At 45.9% G+C, this 26,767-nt stretch overlaps 1 protein-coding gene and 1 long non-coding RNA gene across 3 annotated transcripts in view; one reads left to right on the top strand and one right to left on the bottom strand.

The window, feature by feature from the left end:
• VSNL1 (visinin like 1) overlaps nucleotides 1-26,767 on the top strand; it is a 276,191-nt gene that overhangs the window by 50,267 nt on the left and 199,157 nt on the right. The window lies entirely within an intron of this gene.
• LOC134909006 (uncharacterized) overlaps nucleotides 3,595-26,767 on the bottom strand; it is a 103,722-nt gene continuing 80,549 nt past the window's right edge. For both annotated transcript variants that reach the window (XR_010175825.1, XR_010175826.1), the window contains 2 exons: nucleotides 12,220-12,287; nucleotides 3,595-5,716 (listed from right to left, as the gene is read on the bottom strand). This is a non-coding gene — a long non-coding RNA (uncharacterized LOC134909006). The remainder of the gene's footprint in view (nucleotides 5,717-12,219; nucleotides 12,288-26,767) is intronic.

The raw sequence follows: 26,767 nt of genomic DNA, 5'->3' as shown, positions 1-26,767 counted from the left end.
TTCCGACTTGTCAGAAAGCATGTGGATCGTCGGATTAGCCGCGGATCCACGTGCTATGTTGGATTCCGTAGCCAAATCCGACAGGTTTTGGCCCGTTTCTGACAATGTCACTCCGACTTTAAAAAAAGTCGGATTGGCGTTGTCGTGAACGGCCAAATCCGACAGGATTTGGCCGCTCATTGAATACTCAGATGTCGGATCCTTTCCGTCGGAAAGTATCTGACATCTATTGAATACACCCCAATGTGTGACAACACATCTGTATACTGCTTGTTCTATTGTGCAGAGTGTTTTACTTGATATTTTGTTGATAATTGATTTCTGTTTTGTTAATGGCAATAAAGGTGTATTGGATTGGATTTGTGCACACACCTCAGGTGGGGGCAAACAGAAAGCCATGATACTGTAAGTGCAGCCTCGGGGCTGGTCGCGCAAACAATTGAATAGCTCCCATCCAGTTTAGACGGGAGCTACAGGAGCTACAAACAATGAAATCGCCCCCAGTGTGCCCTAGGAAATGTGCTTCTTCTCTGATGTTCAAATCAGTGACCCCATACCAATCCCTTTAGAAGTACAGGATGCGGCTAGAAGACTACCTGCTTTGAGGTGGTGTAAGTCAGATGTCTTTTGCAGAGTGCAAGTATGCCCTATTCTCTAGCACATATTAGGAATGCCTTCACTCTGTCTAACTCCACTGCTCTTCCTGTGCAAGCCTCTGCCTGGAAATGCTGTTAATTTCCACTTTATTCGCCTCAGAAGTGATTTAGGCAGGCCTGCCCAAAATGGGGCTTACTGAAGGTCCAAAAGCTTTAGGCACGCCCCATCGTGACACAGTAACGTTCCTATTGCGGCATGCTCCTATACGGGAGGTGTGTCATTACTATGCAGTGACGTGCTCACTGAAACAACTTTTACATGTTGGGAGGTACTGTATAATATGACAGGGCTGTTGTAAGTCAAAGGGATCTATTTTATCATACCCCCCAAATGTCCCGATTTAAGGACACTGTGCTGTTAGGGTTATTGAGACGGAAAGGTTAGAAGATACTGTATATACAATTTACTGCTGTTTTGCCATAATGAATGTGACATTGAAAAGGTGGTTATATAGTAGGAAGAAGGGGCAGAGGGATCTATTTACTAAGCCTTGTAGATAAATAAAGTGGAGAGAGATAAAGTACCAGTCAGTCAGCTAGTAACTGCTATGTTACAGGCTGTGTTTGAAAAATGACAGTTAGGAGCTGATTAGGTGGTACTTTATCTTTCTCCACTCTATCTCTCTTCAAGGCTTAAATAGACCCCAGAGAATGGTTCGGCATGACAACTGCTCCAGTCACATCTCTGTAGCGTGTCTCCACAGCACGTGCGCTTTTTACATGTTTCTCCAACATGAAAAGTTGGGAGTAAAGTTAATTCAGGGGGGTCATTCCGAGTTGTTCGCTCGTTATTTTTTTCTCGCAACGGAGTGATTAGTCGCTAATGCGCATGCGCAATGTCCGCAGTGCGACTGCGCCAAATAAATTTGCTATGCAGTTAGGTTTTTTACTCACGGCATTACAAGGTTTTTTCTTCGTTCTGGTGATCGTAATGTGATTGACAGGAAGTGGGTGTTTCTGGGCGGAAACAGGCCGTTTTATGGGTGTGTGTGAAAAAACACTACCGTTTCTGGGAAAAACGCGGGAGTGGCTGGAGAAACGGAGGAGTGTCTGGGCGAACGCTGGGTGTGTTTGTGACGTCAAACCAGTAACGACAAGCACTGAACTGATCGCAGATGCCGAGTAAGTTTGGAGCTACTCAGAAACTGCTAAGAAGTGTCTATTCGCAATTCTGCTAATCTTTCGTTCGCAATTTTGATAAGCTAAGATTCACTCCCAGTAGGCGGCGGCTTAGCGTGTGCAAAGCTGCTAAAAGCAGCTTGCGAGCGAACAACTCGGAATGACCCCCCAGGTTCGGTATGTGTGACCGGCGGCACGGATGCTGGTGATCACAATACCGACACCAGCATCCCGATCTTTAAAATCCCGACAGGGGCAAGGTAAGTATGCTATCCCCTCCCCCCTACCCCATAACCCTCTCTTCCCGCAGCCTAACCCTAACCTTCACCCTTAGTACCTAACCCTAACCTCCCCACGGTGGTGGCAAAACCCCCCCCCCCCTCCCCGCAGTCTAAAGGGGGGTACACACGTAGAGATTCATGCTTAAATTCTAAGCTTCGCTATCGCCGGTGCTAGGCACAATCTAGCACATCGCTCATTTCACCCGCTGGGTGAAATGAGCGCCCCAACCCCCCCCCCCCCCCCCCGTCCTCGCCCCCTCACCCAGCACACATCTCTGGGGAAATCTTCCCGTGTGTACCGGCCTTAACCCTAACCCTCCTTCCTTAGTGCCTAAACCTAACCTCCCCCGGTGGAGCCTAACCCTAAGCTCCCTTCCCATAGTGTAACTCGACCCCCACGCAGCCTAACCCCCCTCCCCTTCTCAGTTGGCGACTAAACCTTAAACACCCCCTTCCTCCGCGTCACTAACCCGCTCTCTATATTTACGGTCGGGATGCCGGCTGTTTCCGGACCCTGTCAGCATTCTGTCAGGTGATGGAATTCCATCGTCGGTATTTCGGCTGCCGGGATCCCGACAGCTGGTTTCTTAACCGTATCCCGTTAATTATTGCCTTTAAGAATGAGTAGCTATGCGTTATCTTTATGAAATACACTTTTATTTGGCACAACAGACCAAGCACTTCTCTTTATAGGTCCTCTCGAAGATTTTTCCTTTCGCTTATTATTGATTATTGGTTCGGGAGTGCAGATCAGCAGGTGTCAGCAATCTGTCCCATGGAGTGCAGGAGACGTCGGTGATTATTCTATTACAAGGGTTTTCCTGGAAAATAGCCTTTGCACCTGATTACAGCAGCCAGGTGTTACTGTGAGGCTGACGGTGAGCGGTCCTGATTACTGGAGGTGTCACAAGCAGCCCCGGTCGGTGGGGTTTTGTGCCTCATCTGTAAATAAGCGGCTACGTTGGCTCTTTCCTCTGCAAATAACATTAATTTATTCCAGCAAATGGTATAAGGAAACAACACACTTTACATGGTCCTGTTACCCAGGTTCCACGTTGTGTCTCTTAAACACACTTTACATTTGCTGTATTGTGTGGTGTTTGTGTCAGCGGATCTTTGAGTAGTTGTGTTGTTTATTGAGAGAGAAGTGGGTTACATTTCAGCTGCTGTCACTTAGCTAGCTGTGACCTTGTGTAATCCCAGCGCCTCCGGGAGCCTGCCAGCGTGACAGTGGCTTCTCTGTTATTATCCTCTTCCCTGTGTACATTGGTGTCTGCTGTGTGTCACAATGGCGCTAATTTATCAATGGGCGAAAATGACCATTGTTAGCGAAAACTGGAGTATTTCCCAGAGATGAGGATTACTCTCGTGTTTTCCCTATAAATGAAATGTTTGCCAGTGGTAAGATTCAGCTTCTTCTATGGGAACAGAGTAAATATTATTTTAAAAATTAACAATCTCACTAAGTAAACAATAATTTATACTTTATTAAGAAATGACATCAAAATTATTAATAATAATATGTTAAGACGCCCACTGCCGGCCTCCCTGATCTGCTGCTGCACCTGAAGAAGCAGCATCAGACCTAATGCATGAACATAGGACAACTGCGCAACCCTCAGGTTACCCAGGGTGTCTGGCGAAATCACCCTGCTAGAGCCAATGCCGCCCAGAATTCAGGCCTGATGCACCCCCATATTTTGGGACGCTCCCCTCGCTGCAGCCAAATGCCAGCATCATGTCAGTCATGCTATGGGCTTTGGGGCAGGACCTGATCTGCACTTGCGCATTGCGGCTCCTTACGCATACGCAGATCATTAAACATCAGAGATTTATGTCATTATTGTATTTACATAAATCTCTGAATCAGGCCCTTTGCCAAGATACATTACACATGAGACTTACCGTGATTAAATACCCAAATCCCTGGTGCATCCTCCTCCAAAATCAGCAGAAATTGCGCCAAATGCAACCGGAAGTTTGAGGCCGGTAGTGTCAAAACATAGTCCACTTAATAAAATGGATACTTAGGTACAACAGGCTAAAGCTACACAGTTTATTTAGGCCTATTTAAAATATACAATTATAGTTTACACTATACGGATGCCAAGAGGAACACAAAGGGCCTGATTTTGCATCCAGCCGCAGTAACCTACTCACTAGGATATGCTAATGTGACTATCCACCCATTTATGTGACTATCTGTGCGTCTTCATGCGTCAGAGTCAGGGCCGTCTTAACAGCATTGTAGGCTATGGGCAAAGCAATGCACTGGGGCCCCTACACACCCAGTCGTGTAACCCTCCTGTGGTTTTGTGCCGTCTCTCCACATGCTTTCGTACAGTGAATGGCTGTCAGCACTCTGATTGGTGGATAGCTCTGCCCATCCACCAATCAGTTTGCTAAAGCCATTCCCTGTCTGGCAGCAGGCTGGGAGGCAGGTAGAGAATGTTGCCAGGCCGCTCTGATTGTGTGACCACCACCCGTCCCTGCTCGGAGGCCCCTAGGATTGTGCGGCCCTAGGCAGCTGCCCAGTCTGCCTATCCGTTAAGATGGTCTCCGTCAGAGTCACACTGTGCTCTGTTTTTCTCTCCGTAGCCATCCCCAATGGTATTGGGACTTGCACCCAGCCTGTGCTGGTGCGAAACATCCCTCAGTAACAGGCCAGGTATGTCCAGATTCCTCAGAAAAGCATGGATGTCGATCTGCACACCCACCCAACTCTGCCCCAAAGCGCCTCTTGCCTCAGTATTGGCATTGATTCCTAATAAATAATAGGCTGTGTCCTTAATGAACATTGGCTCATCTCACAAAGACTCTCTCTCCCGTCAGCAGGTGATACGTATAAGGACATCTCTTAGGTGGGCTGGGTGGCTCACCCCAAGCTCCTGCAAGAGATTCTCCTTTTTGTTCTTAGCGCACATTCACCTAACGAGACAACCTTTTCTTTCATGCTTTAAATGTCCTTTTATGTGCAGTTGACAGGTTCAGTTTAATTTAGGTCAGTCTGTAAGCCTGCAATTTAAAAAAAGCACACACAAAAAAAACCTGAAGAAGCAATAACAAGCAAGACGCAGTCATAACGTTTCCTCATTCGTGAAGGACAGTCAAAGTGAAAGCCGTCTGGCTGCGGAGTCCCCTGGAGTTCTGTAGTATGGCAGGTGTTTTCCCAGTACAGAAGATCAGGGAAACTCATACTATGCAACGCAGGAAACACATCAGAACAGCCTATTGAGTCGCTAATTACTGCTGCACCAGACGGTGCGTAAAATAGAGGCACGGGGTGATAAAAATCCCCAAATGCATCACATTGCCTGCTTTTTCCTTTAATCGGTAGCTGTACTGTAAAACGTCCAACGTATGTACAGTATATATATTTTTTAAATCCAATCCTTTTCCTAAAGCGGCCTGTAATGTTGGCAGTAATGAAGTAGGAGTGATCAGCCTTGTCTTCTGAGCCTTTATCTGCTGAGTAAACCTGCAGCTGTGCCGCGCGATAACAGGAATCTTCATTTAGACATTTTATATTGCAGCCACTTCACAATACGTTTTGTCTTTTCTTTCTGTTATTATACTCCCAGTGATGGGTCACTTCTCATCAGCTGCAGTGGATAAACAGAGCCGACTGCAGATTATGTTTTGGATGGAAAGTAATGCCGCCTGTTGGGAAGGGGATAGAGTACGAATGAAGAAAAAGACAATTGCAGTGATTTAGCAGCATTTGTAGAGCAAAATGTAACACAGCACAATAACCTCCCGATGCATAATCCTAGCAGGGAACTTGTCACACATTCAGCAACCAGAGAGTGCCTCTTTCTGCTTTTATTAACCTACACAGTTAGATCATGTCACGCCAGAGATATAAAACTTTTTAAGCTCAACACTTTAACAAACCTTCTAAAGATGACAAGTGGAGGGGATGCCAAAGTAACCAATGAGGTTTTAGCGATCATTTATCCGGTATATTCAGTAAAATTGTACCTAGAATCTGATTGGTCGCTATGTGCAGCCCATCCACTTGGCTCTTTTTGAAGGTTTGATAAATTCCCCTCAGTTGCTAAACACTGCGTCTGTCATATACACGCGTTACCTGGTCCCATTCACGATTATCGTACAAGACTTTTTCGGGCTGCTCCCGCTCTCTTGCACAGCAAGATGTTTTTTTCCATCCTCCAAACTAGGGAGGCTAATCCTGGGATCGAGATCGGCGGGATCCCGGGATTTAGGCCAAAAAACGTCCGGGATTCAATCCCAGGATTGGAAGCTCCAATACCGGGGATTGCAGGATTTACCTGCCCCATTGTTTTTTTTAATGCCGGGCAGCGTTGAGCGTCCTCAGGAGGCTCAGATGCTGCCTGGCTCCCTCCTCCGGGATCCCCCTGCCCTGGCAGTGCATACTGTGCAGTGTGACATGATGTCAGAGGTCACGCTGCGCAGTCTGACACCAGCCGCCTGCGCCGCCAGGACCGCACCTCACCACACGCACCTCACCGCCTGCAGCCCGGCTTCCAACCACGATGGTGAGTATTTGTGTGAGCTGGGCAGGATTATAACCTAATTCCAGGAATCCGGGTATTGACCTTTTTTCAATCCTGATACCCGGGATTGAAAAAAAGGCCTGGGATTGGCCTCCCTACTCCAAACCTTACAACATTTCCTGGGAATTTACATCTTCAGACAAGCTTATCGAATTCTCGCAGCCACCATCTTAATGTCTCCAGTCTGTTCCAGCCGAACTAACAACCCACTGCACAGTTCACACAAAACGTACATGTGTTCTCTTCCTAGCCTGCAGTGCCGGCCGCACTATCTAGCAACCTGGCAAATGGCATGGCAACCAAAGCTAGTCCTCTAATAAACCTCTGATCCCCTTCAGTGTCATACCTCAGTCTGGAATGGTATGTTATGACTTCACTAAGATCATACAGGCAAACACATACTATATATTACTCAAACTACAAAAGCCTATTCCTCTTTTTGTATGGTATATACAGTATGCAGCTAGTGATATATATGCACTGGCAGAAGATTCTAAGATCTCCATTAAAAGAAAAATAAAGGTTTCATCATGGATGCATTATCAGCTTCAAATTGTGTGACTGATGCAGTAAGTATAAACTGCTTTAGAGAACACAGAAGGTACTGTAAAGCACTAATTGTCCGTCTCTGTGCTCGCGTTACATCGCAGTATATGACAATTAACAATCATACACTCCTTTCTACAACTCACAGGTGATCTGAGGGGCAGAATTTTAGGGGCACATGTACTAAGCAGTGATAAAAGTAGAGTAGTAGGCCAGTGGAGAAGTTGCCCATGGCAACCAATCAGCATCGACATAACATGTATAATTTGCATACTTTGAAAATTTACAGAGTAGCTGATTGGATGACATGTTCAACTTCTCCACTGGCTCACTTCTCCACTTTTATCACTGCTTAGTAAATGTCCCCCTTAATTACGGATATGACTTTGTTTGTAAATAAACATAATGTCCTGTTGGCGTCGTCAGAAGGGCTTTTCTGCATTACCGTCCTGTTTTCAATACAAAGGTGGAGGTGAACAGCCATATCCTATTGGGGGTAATTCCAAGTTGATCGCAGCAGGAAATTTTTTAGCAGTTGGGCAAAACCAGGGCCCTCATTCCGAGTTGATCGGTCGCAAGGCGAATTTAGCAGAGTTACACACGCTAAGCCGCCGCCTACTGGGAGTGAATCTTAGCTTCTTAAAATTGCGACCGATGTATTCGCAATATTGCGATTACTAACTACTTAGCAGTTTCAGAGTAGCTCCAGACTTACTCTGCCTGTGCGATCAGTTCAGTGCTTGTCGTTCCTGGTTGACGTCACAAACACACCCAGCGTTCGGCCAGGCACTCCCACCGTTTCCCCGGCCACTCCTGCGTTTTTTCCGGAAACGGTAGCGTTTTCAGCCACACGCCCCTGAAACGCCGTGTTTCCGCCCAGTAACACCCATTTCCTGTCAATCACATTACGATCGCCGGAGCGAAGAAAAAGCCGTGAGTAAAATTACTTTCTTCATAGTAAAGTTACTTGGCGCAGTCGCAGTGCGAACATTGCGCATGCGTACTAAGCGGATTTTCACTGCGATGCGATGAAAAATACCGAGCGAACAACTCGGAATGAGGGCCCATGTGCACTGCAGGGGGGGCAGATATAACATTTGCAGAGAGAGTTAGTTTTGGGTGGGTTATTTTGTTTCTGTGCAGGGTAAATACTGGCTGCTTTATTTTTACACTGCAAATTAGATTGCAGATTGAACACACCCCACCCAAATCTAACTGTCTCTGCACATGTTACATCTGCCCAACCTGCACTGCACATGGTTTTGCCCAACTGCTAAAAAATTTCCTGCTGCGATCAACTTGGAATTACCCCCATTAATAGTGGTAATGTACCGCTGCTAATAGATTCACCAGGGGGCCTAACCTATTATTCCCAAACCCAGCGTGCTGATCCCCCAATGCCGGATTCTATCGGGGGTTATGCTTTGTGTGCGTTCAGAGCCGCGAAAAAACATGGGTTCCGGGAACTTATCACGGATCCCGTGTGTTATTGCCTGAAACCAGGAATTTTGGCCTGAAAAAAACAGGCTTTAATAGGATAGCCCAATACTCACCATTGGGTTAAAATCGCGATATTAGCTCCGTTTTTGGGTTATTTTTTTTCTGCCAAAAAATTTACAGAGTTTATAGGATATGGAAAATAGAGACATATAATAATTTCAGCAATCTAGAAATACACTCAGATTTTCATTACTAGTAAATTTTGTATAGCATGGTAGCACCGTGGTTGCCATGCAGTGTCAGGGTCTTGAGTTTGACTCCAGTGTTCTCTGGGAGGTGATACAGACCTGATCGCTGGGCTGCCAACTTTGCTGTCCTGCGTTCAAATAGTCGCCGCCCCCAGAGGGAGTGTAAATTCGCCGTGCAAGTGTGCGATCCCATGTGTATGCCGAGCTGCAAAAATCCAGTGTGCAGTCTCTGCGCAGCCCAGGACTTACTCCTACTGTGCAGTGAGAAGAGGCTGATCGGGGCCGGAGCTGACGTCACACACCCTCTCTGAATACGCTTGAACTCGCCTGCGTTTTTCCAGACACTTCCAATAAACAGTCAGTTACCACCCACGAACGGCCTCCACAATCGCCCATGCGATTGGATTTTTCGCACCATCCTGTTGCTGACCGGCGATGCCTTTTGTTATTGCGGTGCATACGCATGTAGGACCTGATCGCCTGCTGTACGAAAACGCACAGCAGCTGTCAGGAATGAATCAGGCCCTCTGTTTACGTGGAGTTTCTTGAGGTCAGGGCTACTCAACATGTGGGCCTCCAGCTGTGAAACTACACATACCAGCATGCCCTGCCACAGCTTTGCTATTAGTGATTCTCTAGAATTGTAAAAAAAAAATAAAAATTGGAAATTTGGAATAACCAGTTCATGTGAGCGCTTCAGTAGAAGAGCATTAACCATTGGGCGCTGACTTGTAATACACAATTGTCATCTTCATCGTTGATCCCTATGACAACTATGCTTGTCCTGCCATGGCTTAACGATTGCAGCATGTCATGACTCTTACTGCATGGGAGATTATCATTGCAGTTCAGTATAAAGCTCCGTAAACTGTGCACAAGAAACGGTGTGTCAGTGATTACTTTTACAGGCGTTATTTGGCCAGAAGTCAGGCTCTAATGTGAATGAACCCCAGCCAACAATGAGCTCATACCATTAGACAGGGGAAACCCCAAGCATTACTCAGTTTTATTCCAAATATTTATTTTCTTTGGTTTGTGGTTAGTGGTCCCGGTTTACACTACAGAGGAGGGTATTAGCTATGTGCAGTGTTTATGTGAACATGATTTGTGTTTTTGCATTGGCTGTATTTTTGTGTATGCTATGTTGGCAGCTCTGTATCCTGGCATAAGCGTGGCAGTCAGAGATGGCTGCACTTTATATCAGAGCTCTGGCCTTACCTCCCACACAATCCTCTTCTCTCAAGTATAAAGTAAGTGAAGTAGGGAATTACAAGAGGCCTGTCCTCATGCCAAGGGCACGATTGTTTGAGGAGCGTAGTGACTGAATAGGAACAGAGAGGGTTAAACATCTGAGGCAGGGAATGGCATTGTGGGTATCAGGTGATAGGACTAGATAATAAAGTTACAGGGATGGAGGGCGTAGTTTTAATGCATAAGGGATAGTTGGAGGTGGAGTCAGCCTCTTCCCGCCCTCCCTCCCCTGTTTAGTTGCATGGGTAGCTTTTTGCGTTAGCTGTTTTAGCGGGAAAGAACGGCAAGTTACCTGTTTTAGGTCATATATAGATTATTTAATGATTGATTCATAGTTTGGTGTGCTCACTTTCGTTGACTGTGTATAATGGCTGGACCACCTAGACGGGGGCAACGACATCACCCAGACGGATGGGTAGTCATGGTAGAAAGTTGAGTGGATACCTTTTGTTGTTACTTTGTTTGGGAAGTATGTTGCAGTTTTGTGGATTGAGGAATGAGTTCTAGCTGTTCTTTCTTTGCCACCATTATCTAATCCCTTTCTTTACAGCTAGTTTATAGTTATTTAAATAAATCCACTAACATTTCTCTGCCAAACCTAAGTATCCGTGTTGTTATGTCATTTAAGGTAAGGTGTTTGTGTTATGATTCATGCACAAGGTCATTCGTCAGCCGTTAGGATGTTTAACAAGATGTACCGAGTAGCATCTCCTTCAAGATGATGGGTCCACTGAGTTCAGCTGCTGTTGCTGTCTTTGAGTCTCCTTTGGTGATCTCTGCTGCCTTTTTAGGGGTCAAACCGACGAGCGTTACGAAGTGCCGCAGCGTGTAAGTGTCGGCAATGGCACCCGATCTCACGCCCCTTGCAGCCCCTTTTAGTGTCCGACTTGCAGATTTTTGCTTGCAGCCCCAATAATCCGTGAGTCAGCGGTGGTGTAAGAGTGGCAGGGTGCTGACGCACTTACTGCCACTCGCGGTGTCTTCGCAGGAAATAGGATTGACCCCTTAGTGCAGGGCTTGACACATTTTTGGTCAATCTAGGAGCCAGGATGAAAGTGTAGGAGCCAGACCACCGTCACAAAGGAAAAAAAAAAACAGCTGATGAGATGAGCATGATGATAAAGAAAAATTCCATGTTATACCCAGCTACTCTGAGCTAGAGGATAGAGAATAGTGGCAAGAGTGCCCGTGCTACACTAAAGCCTAAACCTTAGCCAGAACTTGTAATTGGAGGATCAGGTTCAGTACGGATAAATGGTGAAGTGCCTTCATGGATTCCAGCTTCTAAGGTCTAAAGATTGGCATAAAACTGCATGTTAAAACTCGGCAACTCGCTGATCCCATTCAATTTCTGGTCACAGCTATAGGATCCGCAGTACGACGGCACTATGTATCGTTACATGCTGCATGTACCGACAAAGCGTCGGCAACGGAATCGTCCCATTAGACATGCACCACTTCCAGTGAGGTGATTCAATGAACGATGGTCTGCAACCGATTGGGGGCACTCACTACACGACGTGTATGATATATTGGGCGGGATGTACTAAGCGGAAAATGCGGTAAACTCCCTGTTTACCGCATTTTCCTGATGTACTAACCCCCGGCCGGCAGGACAGCGCCGCGTCGGGGTACGCCAGCTTTAGCTTTAGCTGGCGTACGTCCATAGAAGCCTATGGGCTTCTCTCCGCGGCGCTGTGTGAGGGATCCGATCGGATACCTCCCAGGATGCCCTGCGGCCGCCCCCGTCACCCCGCGCATGCGCAGACTGACTTCTGGGGCCGAATCCCGGAAGTCAGGCTGCCGCTGCGCATCGCGGAGGACAGCTCTTATCGGAAGAGCTGTCCTCCGCAATGCTGATCGCATATGTTAGTACATATGCGATCAGCATCGTGGCGCAGGGAGGCGATGGGCGGCGATGTACATTAGTACATCCCGCCCATTGTTCCAACCTGCGCTGGAGCGAGTTATTGGACAATATATAGTGTACAGTGTGTTCCTAGCCTTAGATGGGTTGGTTATGCGTGACCGCTCCCCCATATTTACCTTCTGCTTCATATAATTATGTCACTTGTCATGATTTGCGCAATGTACAATACAATGCTGTGCTTTATAAATAAAACATGATGATGATAATTACCTTGTGTTGCTTGTTTTCACTCTATGGGAGATTTCGCTTATGCCATGTTTTTGCTCCTGTGCCCGGACCTGTGTAATGTTATAACAGCCACATAATTACTCATATATTGGAATTTCTACAGTTTATCTCCTAAGTGGCAGTGCAATTAATACACAATTAAAACATGGTTTTCATCATGAATAATTTCATGCTTTAATGCATGAAGCGATTTAAGGATTTAGTCATTTACAAAACGTTCTAACATTGAATCATCTGAGAACAAACGTGTGGAAATATGTCCCTGAAACACGAGAGCGCTTAAAGGAATATTCGTCTGTGAGCCACTACAGTCACACAAATGATTTGTTCTGTGTGCGATTTATAATTTTACAGCTATATAGTTTTTCAAATTCAGGTGGCAGCTCTTCTAAAGTGTCTCCATCAATCTTGAACCTTTTTTTTAATGAAAAGATTATTTATTATTTTATGTCCAATAGGCCTATTCATGCCATACTGTTGGAATTATCTAAAGACGGATAGACAAAATGACTGCAAGTGCAAAATGGCTGTAGGTGCAAAGAAATATGGCCGCCTGTAGGCAATTATTTCAGTGTGTCTTACATCCCAGCACTGGAAATTGAAGGCAAAAAAAATCAGCAGCCAACCGGTAACTGCACAGTGTTTTGTGCTTGTTGTACAGTGAAAGAACATGTCTGATTAGCTGCTGAGGTGTAGTGCTCATTTTGCACCTAAATCAGCCCTTGTGACACTCTAGATGCCACCATGCACGCAAAATGTTGCAGACCAACCGGCAGTTAATAAATTAATGTGTAAATATAAATTCTGTCTCCAATCAAGCTTAAGGCAAGCACAGGCAACTACCCCTGCTTATCTGGTCAGTGCACGATTGTCTGACCTCATCAGATAGGGCCTGCTGGTAATTGGGCCGCAGAGTGCAGATGGGTCCTCATACATCATTGCTGCAGTCGCACCAAAAGCCCCTCTTGGTGCGCATGGTCCGTGAGTCTCTGCTAGCGCTTGGTGTCTTTTTTGCAAATAATAGGCGATATTCAATTGTGGCGTGCCCTGGCAGCCACTAGATGGCTCCCATTGTTGTGAGCTGAAATGCACAAACAACATTTTTCTCATTCGCGCCTAGTACTTTGGTTGGGTTTAACTGCTTTATGCAGCTAAATCCGACCTCTACAGGCGCGATCAGTGCACATTTTTTTTTAATTTCCCCTCGCTCTCTCCCGTAACTTCAAGGACTGAGGATGTATCCTTTACGTAGCACAATGGAACTGGCACTGGAAAAAAAGCTGCAGCTGACACTGTAGCACATTGTATACAGATTCAGGCTCAGTTGCACACACATATACAAGTGTGGCATATCAAATGAATCAGCACAGTCTCCTGGTGCATCTCGCACTGCATGGCGTATTGAGGGTAGATGTACGGGGACGCATCTGTATCAGTGCAAAGCATGAGTAAAAAAGGAATAGAACATATGTCTTTGCTGCAATGCATCCGTATGTGTTCACACATTGCAGCATGTGACCATTCCCGGCATATCGCAAAATGTTTGCTGGTGCGATCACACAATGCATTCTCTATGGCCATGTGTATGCATTCACGGGCACACTTTTCAGAATTGCTTTGCCGCGATGCGTACGACGCGGATGGTTACATCTATAAGTAAATAGTGGCAGATTTATTGCACGGGTAAAGCTATGCACTTATGCATTTCTCACGTGCAGTAAACCCGCATAATAGATTCCACATTTAGGGCAGCTCCTGAGCCTGTGAGGAAAAGTCTGCGTTAGGTGCACCCTCTGAGGCTAAGGACCTAATTCAGAGATAGTCGCAACCGCTACGTTTGCATACAGCAGCCACGTCCATAGGGTCTGCGCATGTGCACCGGCCATAGTGCGCGACCCTTCACCATGCGATCACATGGTGATTGACAGGCTACAGGGGTCAGGGAGTAGCGACGCGGAGTTGGGGGGGGGGGTAGGGAGATAGGGAACTACAGGTGTGTCATGGCCGTTTTCGGGGCTGGCCTATGATGTCGCCTGCGTTTCCTGCATATGGAAACATGGCGGCGGAGGGGTCAACCTCAATTAAATTGTAATCGCATCACGGGGCGCCACCACACATACTGGGCGGCCTTTCCCTGTGCTGAGCGGCCCCAGCATGTGAGTATATGGAGGCAGATTTTGCTGCGAGAGCAAAATCTGTCACCAACTTTGAATAGCCCCTTAAACATGAGGTGTATTGGCACTCAGTTGGACGGCTCAGTGCAGAACAATTAGCTGTGGGTGAACCTCACAACTAATTGAATGTGCCCCTTAGGCTTTTTAAAATAAAGTTTGGATAGAGTTCTCCTTTGTGACAATTTACCTGCTTGACTCCGGCTTAATTATAAATTCACCTCGGAAAGTAAGAGTGCTGCATATCTGATTATGTCGAGGAGTATTTAAATGTTTAAATGTCACCTTCATGTTCTGCATTTCAATGCGAGCACTCAGACAGGAAGACAATGTCAAATACATAAGCCATTGCAAATCATTATTCTGGAAGTTAGAGGAGGACTAAGAAGAGTCATTTGATGGTCAGCAAAGAAACACACTGCGTGTCCTCTGTTGTAATGTGCTACTTGCTCTACAAACTGACCCTGAGAAGCTTTACAGTATACAGCTGTCACTCACAATACAGAACACTGATGGAAGCGAATATTTATCTGTGGCCTTGAAATTTTATTTATTGAGTTATTTATACATCGCATACATATTCCATAATGCTGTACAGAGAATATTTAGCCATTCACATTAGTCCCTGTCCCAGTGGAGCTTACAATCTACAGCAGGCTTTTTCAACCAGTGTGCCTCGACCAGTTGCAAGGTGTGCTGCGGAGCCAGAGCAGCTTCCTGTACCTTCAGAGTGAACTGTTGGCCCGGGCTCTTCTTAGAGGATCAGTCGTGCTCCGGCCGTGACGTATGCCTTGAAGATGCGGTGGTGTGATATCATAGGTCACGGCCGCCGCGTCTCATCAACCAGCCAGCCCACCCACCTGCATACACATCTTCCAGTTCCTGCCTGCATACACAGCTTTCCTTGCACACCCACATCCACACCTGCCCGACCGCCCCCTGCTCAGTATTCGCAGCACTCCACTATGAACAACCCTTGCCACTGAGGGACATGGAGGAGGACATCTGACCGGTAGGGGCTAATATTTGTTTGTTTGTTTTTTCTCCTGTGGGGAACAATAAGATTTATGTGGGGAGAATAAGGATTTATGGGGGGGGGGTGGGGAGACAATGTGAATAATTCATGTGGGGAGCAATAGGATTTATATAGGGAGCAATATGATTTATGTGGGAAGCAATGTGATTGTTTTTTCTGTGTAGGCCAATGTATGTGTGGATTTTTTTTTTACTGTGAGGGCCAATGTGTGTTTTTTGTTTTTTTTTCTGTGGGAACTGATGGTGTGCCTTGGCAATTTTAAAATATTGTTTGGTGTGCCGCGAGTAAAAAATGGTTGAAAATCACTGATCTACAGGGTGGTCCATAAGTGTGGAAACATCCTTAGAAAAAAGAAAAGAGTAAATAAATATTAATCTAGTGTCTACACATATGATATGGGAGTGGGGGGAATCTTTTTCCACACCAGGTACTGTATTGTTTAGTGATGGGGCTAATCTCTTCATCAGTGGTGAGGTAAACAAAAAGAACCACAGGTACTGGTCAGAGACAAAAACTTTAAACTTGAGAATGAGTAAAGATACATCAAAATGAAGAACACCATTGTTTTTCTTATGAAATTCTGCATCTGTTTAATATGTCACATGACTACCTTCCCAATTAAAGTTGCATCCAAGATGGCCGACTTCAAGATGTCCACCATACTGGTGACATACCCTAAAAAGTTTTCCCCAACTCCCATATCATACGTGTAGACACTGGATTAATATTTCCTTACTCATTTCCTTTTTATAAGAGAGTTTCGACCCTTATGGACCACCCTGCATATTCCCTACCACATACACACTAGGGAAACTCACGCAAACAGGTGGAGAACATGCAGACTCCACACAGAGAGTGCCACTGTTGAGATTTAATGCATTTTTACTATGGGCATAAATATGAAATCCATAATATATAGCCTAAATTAAGCTAATGGGCTTATTTATCAAGACTGGGCAGCAAAATGCATTTTCTAACAGTGCGATAGAAATTTTTTATTCCTTGCAGGATCCTGGCCTTGCTGTGTGTGCGTGATCTGAATATGTGGGTTCATAAATGGCACTACACTTTTATGTCCGGATTTATGCTTCTAGTAGCAGATTTAATAAAAATACTGTATATTAATAATTAAGTATTTTTTTCCCCAGTCCTGATCTCTGCTTATAACATTTCTGAGATGTTGGTAGAGATCAGAGAACGGCAGTACCCCTTCTGTAGCTCTAGAGATGGCTACTGCAAGTGATAGCCTCTAATAAAGTGGAGAAAAAACCTGTAGCTCGGGAGAGTGCTTTTATCATGTCAATAACATGGTTCTTAGGGCTGACGAACCCTTAAATGCTTATGATTACTGAAGGGCTTTGGATATTATGGTCATACAAAGAGTCTGCCCAGTTCTGCTGATGTGGTGTATTTTCTTCTGGTATCTATATTATTAATTTCGTACTACATGATTTCTTGCCCCCAAAACATTTTTACTTTATATAGGGTGAGATCGGGGCATTAAAAAAAAATCATTTGTAGCCAAAAAAACTTCTGCTTACCTTCTATAGACCTATATGGTTTCGCTTTGCTGGAGTGCCTTTAAAAATCGCCCGCGGATTGTGCCAGGATTATAAGTAGATAACAGCTCTGGAAACAGAACGTTGGAGAACCTTAGAGTCTCTCAGTCATTATGGATTGCAGAAACTGAAAAGTTCTGAACCCAGGGCCCCATTTAATTCTTATTACCATCAGGCATAATTCATTGTTTGGTTTGTCCCACTGATGTGTAGTTACGGGTTGGGTTCGGGACACTGACAGTTAAGATGCTGGTGGTTTAAATACCGACTGCGGCATCTCGACTGTTCTCAATCCTGACGCGGGCTCCGCACTTAAAAATAAGAATTTACTCACCGGTAATTCTATTTCTCGTAGTCTGTAGTGGATGCTGGGGACTCCGTCAGGACCATGGGGATTAGCGGCTCCGCAGGAGACAGGGCACAAAATTTAAAAGTTTGACCACTAGGTGGTGTGTACTGGCTCCTCCCCCTATGACCCTCCTCCAAGCCTCAGTTAGGATACTGTGCCCGGACGAGCGTACACAACAAGGAAGGATTTTGAATCCCGGGTAAGACTCATACCAGCCACACTAATCACACCGTACAACTTGTGATCTGAACCCAGTTAACAGTATGATAACGTAGGAGCCTCTGAAAAGATGGCTCACAACAATAAACAACCCGATTTTTTTGTAACAATAACTATGTACAAGTATTGCAGACAATCCGCACTTGGGATGGGCGCCCAGCATCCACTACGGACTACGAGAAATAGAATTACCGGTGAGTAAATTCTTATTTTCTCTGACGTCCTAGTGGATGCTGGGGACTCCGTCAGGACCATGGGGATTATACCAAAGCTCCCAAACGGGCGGGAGAGTGCGGATGACTCTGCAGCACCGAATGAGAGAACTCCAGGTCCTCCTTAGCCAGGGTATCAAATTTGTAGAATTTTACAAACGTGTTCTCCCCTGACCACGTAGCTGCTCGGCAGAGTTGTAATGCCGAGACCCCTCGGGCAGCCGCCCAAGATGAGCCCACCTTCCTTGTGGAGTGGGCATTGACAGATTTAGGCTGTGGCAGGCCTGCCACAGAATGTGCCAGTTGAATTGTGCTACAAATCCAACGAGCAATCGTCTGCTTAGAAGCAGGAGCACCCAGCTTGTTGGGTGCATACAGTATAAACAGCGAGTCAGATTTTCTGACTCCAGCCGTCCTTGAAATATATATTTTCAATGCTCTGACAACGTCCAGCAACTTGGAATCCTCCAAATCGCTAGTAGCCGCAGGCACCACAATAGGCTGGTTCAGGTGAAACGCTGATACCACCTTAGGCAGAAAATGAGGACGCGTCCTCAATTCTGCCCTGTCCGAATGGAAAATCAGATATGGGCTTTTATACGATAAAGCCGCCAATTCCGACACTCTCCTGGCTGAAGCCAGGGCCAGTAGCATGGTTACTTTCCATGTAAGATATTTAAAATCTACCGATTTGAGTGGCTCAAACCAATGGGATTTGAGAAAATCCAAAACTACATTGAGATCCCACGGTGCCACTGGGGGCACAACCAGGGGTTGTATATGTAGTACTCCTTTTACAAAAGTCTGGACTTCAGGAACTGAAGCCAATTCTTTCTGGAAGAAAATCGACAGGGCCGAAATTTGAACCTTAATGGACCCTAATTTGAGGCCCATAGATAATCCTGTTTGCAGGAAATGTAGGAATCGACCCAGTTGAAATTCCTCTGTCGGGGCCTTCCTGGCCTCACACCATGCAACATATTTTCTCCAAATGCGGTGATAATGTTGTGCAGTCACCTCCTTCCTGGCTTTGACCAGGGTAGGGATGACCTCTTCCGGAATGCCTTTTTCCCTTAGGATCCGGCGTTCAACCGCCATGCCGTCAAACGCAGCCGCGGTAAGTCTTGGAATAGACACGGTCCCTGCTGAAGCAGATCCCTTCTTAGAGGTAGAGGCCACGGATCTTCCGTGAGCATCTCCTGAAGTTCCGGGTACCAAGTCCTTCTTGGCCAGTCCGGAGCCACTAGTATCGTTTTTACTCCCCTTTGCCGTATAATTCTCAGTACCTTGGGTATGAGAGGCAGAGGAGGGAACACATACACTGACTGGTACACCCATGGTGTTACCAGAGCGTCCACAGCTATTGCCTGAGGGTCTCTTGACCTAACGCAATACCTGTCCAGTTTTTTGTTGAGGCGGGACGCCATCATGTCCACCATTGGTCTTTCCCAATGGACTACAATCATGTGGAAGACTTCTGGATGAAGTCCCCACTCTCCCGGGTGAAGATCGTGTCTGCTGAGGAAGTCTGCTTCCCAGTTGTCCACTCCCGGGATGAACACTGCTGACAGTGCTATCACATGATTTTCCGCCCAGCGAAGAATCCTTGCAGCTTCTGCCATTGCCCTCCTGCTTCTTGTGCCGCCCTGTCTGTTTACGTGGGCGACTGCCGTGATGTTGTCCGACTGGATCAACACCGGCTGACCCTGAAGCAGAGGTTTTGCCAGGCTTAGAGCATTGTAGATTGCTCTTAGTTCCAGTATATTTATGTGAAGAGACGTTTCCAGGCTTGACCACACGCCCTGGAAGTTTCTTCCTTGTGTGACCGCTCCCCAGCCTCTCAGGCTGGCATCCGTGGTCACTAGGACCCAGTTCTGTATGCCGAATCTGCGGCCCTCTAACAGATGAGCACTCTGCAACCACCATAGCAGAGAGACCCCCATTTTTCCCAGGACTCTTGTGCATTGATGCACAGACACTGTCCCTGGTTTTAGGAGGTTCCTGACGAGTTCGGATAACTCCCTGGCTTTCTCCTCCGGAAGAAATACCTTTTTCTGAACAGTGTCCAGAATCATCCCTAGGAACAGCAGACGTGTCGTCGGGATTAGTTGGGATTTTGGAAAATTCAGAATCCACCCGTGCTGTTGGAGCACTACTTGAGTTAGTGCTACTCCGACCTCCAGCTGTTTTCTGGATCTTGCCCTTATCAGGAGATCGTCCAAGTAAGGGATAATTAATACGCCTTCTCTTCGAAGAAGGATCATCATTTCGGCCATTACCTTGGTAAAGACCCTGGGTGCCGTGGACAATCCAAACGGCAGCGTCTGAAACTGATAATGACAGTTTTGTACCACGAACCTGAGGTACCCTTGGTGTGAAGGGCATATTGGGACATGAAGGTAAGCATCCTTGATGTCCAAGGACACCATAAAATCCCCTTCTTCCAGATTCGCTATCACTGCTCTGAGTGACTCCATCTTGAACTTGAATTTTTGTATGTACAGGTTCAGAGATTTCAGATTTAGGATAGGTCTTACCGAGCCGTCCGGCTTCGGTACCACAAATAGCGTGGAGTAATACCCCTTTCCCTGTTGTAGAAGGGGTACCTTGATTATCACCTGCTGAGAATACAGCTTGTGAATGGCTTCCAATACCGTCGCCCTGTCTGAGGGAGACGTTGGCAAAGCAGATTTTAGGAACCGGCGAGGGGGAGACTTCTCGAATTCCAACCTGTAACCCTGAGATACTACCTGCAGGATCCAGGGGTCCACCTGCGAGTGAGCCCACTGTGCGCTGAAATTCTTGAGGCGACCCCCCACCGCCCCTGAGTCCGCTTGTAAGGTCCCAGCGTCATGCTGAGGCCTTTGCAGAAGCCGGGGAGGACTTCTGCTCCTGGGAAGGGGCTGCTTGCTGCAGTCTCTTACCCTTTCCTTTGCCTCGGGGCAAATATGAATGTCCTTTTGCTCGCTTGTTCTTATAGGAACGAAAGGACTGCGGCTGAAAAGACTGCGTCTTTTTCTGCTGGGAGGGGACTTGAGGTAAAAAGGTGGACTTCCCGGCTGTTGCCGTGGCTACCAAATCCGATAGACCGACCCCAAATAATTCCTCCCCTTTATACGGCAATACTTCCATATGCCGTTTGGAATCCGCATCGCCTGACCACTGTCGTGTCCATAGACTTCTTCTGGCAGATATGGACATCGCACTTACTCTTGATGCCAGAGTGCAGATATCCCTCTGTGCATCTCGCATATAAAGGAATGCATCCTTTAATTGCTCTATAGTCAATAAAATACTGTCCCTATCCAGGGTATCAATATTTTCAGTCAGGGAATCCGACCAAGCCACCCCAGCACTGCACATCCAAGCTGAGGCGATTGCTGGTCGCAGTATAACACCAGTATGTGTGTATATACTTTTTAGAGTATTTTCCAGCCTCCTATCAGCTGGATCCTTGAGGGCGGCCGTATCAGGAGACGGTAACGCCACTTGTTTGGATAAACGTGTGAGCGCCTTGTCCACCCTAGGGGGTGTTTCCCAGCGCGCCCTAACCTTTGGCGGGAAAGGGTATAACGCCAATAACTTCTTTGAAATTAGCAGTTTTTTATCAGGGGTAACCCACGCTTCATCACACACGTCATTCAATTCCTCTGATTCAGGAAAAACTACAGGTAGTTTTTTCAGACCCCACATAATACCCCTTTTTGTGGTACTTGCAGTATCAGAGATATGCAAAGCCTCCTTCATTGCCGTGATCATATAACGTGTGGCCCTACTGGAAAATACGTTCGTTTCTTCACCGTCGACACTAGATTCGGTGTCCGTGTCTGGGTCTGTGTCGACCGACTGAGGCAAAGGGCGTTTTACAGCCCCTGACGGTGTTTCAGACGCCTGTACAGGTACTAACTGGTTTGCCGGTCGTCTCATGTCGTCAACCGACTTTTGCAGCGTGCTGACATTATCACGTAATTCCATAAACAAAGCCATCCATTCCGGTGTCGACTCCCTAGGGGGTGACATCACCATTACCGGCAATTGCTCCGCCTCCACACCAACATCGTCCTCATACATGTCGACACACACGTACCGACACACAGCAGACACACAGGGAATGCTCTGATAGAAGACAGGACCCCACTAGCCCTTTGGGGAGACAGAGGGAGAGTTTGCCAGCACACACCAAAGCGCTATAATTATATAGGAACAACCTTATATAAGTGTTGTTTCCTTATAGCTGCTTAAATATATATAATATCGCCAAAAAATGCCCCCCCTCTCTGTTTTCTACCCTGTTTCTGTAGTGCAGTGCAGGGGAGAGCCTGGGAGCCTTCCTAGCAGCGGAGCTGTGTAGGAAAATGGCGCTGTGTGCTGAGGAGATAGGCCCCGCCCCCTATTCCGGCGGGCTCTTCTCCCGGTTTTTCTGAGACCTGGCAGGGGTGAAATACATCCATATAGCCTCATGGACTATATGTGATGTATTCTTTTTAGCCAGAAAGGTATTAACATTGCTGCCCAGGGCGCCCCCCCCAGCGCCCTGCACCCTCAGTGACCGCCGGTGTGAAGTGTGCCTGAGCGCAATGGCGCACAGCTGCAGTGCTGTGCGCTACCTCATGAAGACTGAAAAGCCTTCAGCCGCCGGTTTCTGGACCTCTTCTTACTTCGGCATCTGCAAGGGGGTCGGCGGCGCGGCTCCGGTGACCCATCCAGGCTGTACCTGTGATCGTCCCTCTGGAGCTAGTGTCCAGTAGCCTAAGAAGCAAATCCATCCTGCACGCAGGTGAGTTCACTTCTTCTCCCCTAGGTCCCTCGTTGCAGTGAGCCTGTTGCCAGCAGGACTCACTGAAAATAATAAAACTATCAAAACTTTTACTCTAAGCAGCTCTTTATGAGAGCCACCTAGATTGCACCCTGCTCGGACGGGCACAAAAACCTAACTGAGGCTTGGAGGAGGGTCATAGGGGGAGGAGCCAGTACACACCACCTAGTGGTCAAACTTTTAAATTTTGTGCCCTGTCTCCTGCGGAGCCGCTAATCCCCATGGTCCTGACGGAGTCCCCAGCATCCACTAGGACGTCAGAGAAAAACCCTAATTCTAACACTAACCCTCCCCGAAGCCTAACCCTAACCCTCCCGGCATACTTACCTTTGGAATCTCAGCATACTGACTACATCCTGTGACATAGTAACATGTTTGGAATCTGTGTGTGTAATTGCGCTGTTTTCTGTAGACGGGTGTGTTGCAGTTGGAACCTGAAACCTAGTGACATAATGTTGTCTGCTCAATGTGGAGTTTACTATTAAAAAAAAATTGTAATATGTAAACAAATATGGTATTAGCAAGACTGGAAGTCTAAGGCAAACCGAACACCTTCTGTTTGTGGCTGGGTGCCACGTCTATTTTATTACACATTGATAATTTGGACAATTTACATATGCAGATTAAATCTGTGCTGTGATAACATGATAGATATTTTGTTAATAGCTCGGTCTTTTCAATTGTCCTTTTTTGTGAAATTAACAACAAACCCGTGTTTTCATTATGACACTGTTATGCATTTTATTAAATGGAAAAAAAAGATAAATAATTAGCATGGAAAGAATAAATTGCCTGTAGCTGTTTCTGCCTCTTAAAATTTGAATTCAGTTTCAATTATCTAAGATGTGGAATAGCGCAAATGTAGGCGACACAGGGGTCGGGATGTAATTACATGCCGACCTGGATGTGTTGGAAAATATGGTAGAACGCATATGTACATATGTAGCTCATGTTTTCTAAACAACGTGCAAGTATACTGATAAAACAGCGTTCTCATGTAATATATAGTATAAAAGAGACAATTAAAAAAACACAAGATGTTAAGTAAAAAATAGATTTTCTTGAAGTTTACTATGTAAAATATACACGCGTTTCACATTTGCTTTTGCATAAAGGGATTCTTGTAGCAAGGTATGTTTTGTTTAAAAGGGTTATTTCTGAACTACAAAATCGTGTATTTGCGCTTTCTGTGTGTCTAGTTTATTTTGTCACTCTCACTCCCCGGTCCTTGGAGAATCAGTCTGTGCCTACAGTAGGTTTACAGGTAGTCCTGTAAATGCACACAGTAGGAAGACTGAACCATCGCTTTAAAACGAACCTAGTATCACTTTAGGGCAAGCATTGTACTTCCACCTTTTCTTCCTGGAACAGGAAGTTCTTCTACCATCATTACTGGTTTATTTCAGTTTTTTACTTCCTAGACATTTCATTTCAGTTACTCTGTAGACCAGAGAGACACTTACCTGACCATAAGTTTTTTAGGAAGCCGGAAGTGAGCTGCGGTACCTTTTTTCGATAGTTTTGAGGGGGGGGGGGGGGGGGGGTTTGTCATAGAGAAAAAGCACAAGGCCAACACCTTTTATTCATTTCAACTTTTCTGCATTGGCTGTATTTACAGTGTATTTATGGACTGCACCGACTGCAGCCTATAGAAGCCAGATTGGGCTGACGATCAGGCAGGGATATGCTTCCTACAAGAAGCCAGCGCTAAGCTTATCGCAGCCCGGTCTGGCAGTCCTAGAGGGAAGAAACACCTACCAATGGGACTGCCTTGTGTGTCTGTCACTTATAGGTAGGGCTTTCAATGGGAAGTCACTGACAGTCATAGTAAAGCCAGTGCAGTCATGGACTGCATCTGGCTCCCTGACGCTGAGTGGCGTGGTGGATTTTACCTGGGCAGGTGAAATCCGCCACTGATTGGTAGTGTCTTTATTACATGTCTTGAAGCTTTTTATTACAAAAAAAAATAAATGAAGAAATATATGAAGTTTGAAGGGGGAAATGCTTCCCAATTGCAGGGATTTACACTTACATGATCCCATATTATGATCCATTTTATGATCACATCACATTTTATTATCCCATTTACAGGGATCATATCTGATATGTTCCAGGAAACTATAAATGTCTGTATGCCTTATATAAAAAAAGCAGGGAATGCCCATGCAAGGGCCAAATTGAATTAGCTGTGACTTTTTGACGCGTAGTATGCAATAAGCTTACCACAGGTCAAAACAGTTTTGCTATTCAGTTAGATATCTGAATTATCTGAGTTTTCTCTCTACTTGCAATGAGTTACTTATTTCAAAATTGGCCTGTTTTGCATAATATGAACCAGGGTCACAACAATGAGGTATAATATGAATGAGGGGAACCCTAATGTGGCATAACATGTACTGGGTGCACTACAATGTGGGCATAATGTGCACCAGGGGCACTACAATGTGGCATAACGTGTACCAGGTGCACTAGAATGTGGGCATAATGTGCACCAGGGGTACTACAATGTGGCATAACGTATACCAGGTGCACTAGAATATGGGCATAATGTGCACCAGGAGCACTACATTGTGGCATAACGTGTACCAGGTGCACTAGAATGTGAGAATAATGTGCACCAGGGGCACTACAATGTGGCATAGTATGTACCATGTGCACTACAATGTGGCATAATGTGCACCAGTGGCACTACAGTGTGGCATAATGTGCACCAGGTGCATTATAATGTGGCATAGCGTGTACCAGGGGCACAACAATGTGGCATAATGTATACCAGGGATACTACAATGTAGCATAACGTGTGCCAGGCTCACTACAATGTAGCATAACGTGTACCAGGTGCACTACAATGTATCATAACGTTTACCAGGTGCACTACAATGTGGCAAAATGTATACCAGGGCCACTACAATGCGGCATAATGTAAACCAGGGTTACTACAATGAGTGAATGAGTGAATACATGAATGAGGGGCACCCTTATGTAGCATAACGTGTACCAGGGGCTCTACAATGTGCATAATGTGTACCCAGGGGCACTACGATGTGGTATAATGTGCACCAGGGTCACTACAGTTAGACATAATTTGTAACAATGTGACATAACGTGTACTTGGGGCACTACAATTAGCATAACATGTAGCGGGTACTACAATATTGCATAATATGTACCAGGGACACTACAATGTGGCATAACATGTGCCTGGGGCACTACAATGTGGCATTGTAAAGATTTGGAGTAATTAGAATGGCCACTCTTTTTTATTTTTGTCAGCTTATAGAGGCTGAAAATATAATGTACTGTGCAAAACTTTATTGTTAAAAATAATGACAGGTGGAGCAATAATAAGCAGTCAGGTATGTATTATAGCATACATATCTGACAAGCTGCATGTACCCAAGTCTCGGCTTGGCTCTAGTGGGAGGCAGGACAGTATGGATAGACATTGGAAGCAGGAAGGGAGGGTTAAGGGGTCTCAGGGGAAGATTCTGAACAGCGGGATGCCGCAGTCGGTATTTTAAATGCCGGCATCCCGAACGCCGGCATTTCAATCCCCAAACTGTAAAACTGGCATAAATTGCATGTAGGATGATGTTGGTATATTGCCGGGTTATTGGTGCTGGCCTATGTGACTGACCATGCCAATTGTCCTTATTTCTTTTTGATGGCACACTGTGCACAACATAAATATTTTGATGGCATACTGTGCACTGCATTCCCTTGGTGACCCCATCATGCCTTAGTCCAAAACTACCTGCCTATCTCTGACATTGGAGACCCTACATAATCATTGTTCCAAGTGCTTGGAGTAAATTCGGAGCCCTTAGAAACCACTGGCTCACTCCGCAGGAGAAAGTCTATTGGTGGCACCTAGAATTTACCTGAACTCCTCAATAACTCAGCCTTAACTGGACAGCTCCTACTGCGTGCTTTGGAACTCTGTGGTACACATAGTTAACAATATGTTATAATTATGATTGTGTATTAGAAAATAGTAAAGTGCTTGCAGAATGAAATCTATATACAAGTATCATGTGGTAGAGTTTCTGGAGGCTGTCAGGGAAGTGTAAATAAATGATGGTCTTTCCTGAGAACAGTTTATAATGTGCCAGCTAGATGATCCCGTCGCTGTTTATCTGCAGTCAGTAATCTCTGTTTCCAATCTTAG

Source organism: Pseudophryne corroboree, chromosome 4 (genome assembly GCF_028390025.1).
Source record: "Pseudophryne corroboree isolate aPseCor3 chromosome 4, aPseCor3.hap2, whole genome shotgun sequence".
NCBI lineage: Eukaryota > Metazoa > Chordata > Amphibia > Anura > Myobatrachidae > Pseudophryne > Pseudophryne corroboree.
The sequence above is the reverse complement of the archived record's forward strand: the minus strand, read 5'-3'. Positions and strand labels throughout refer to the sequence as shown.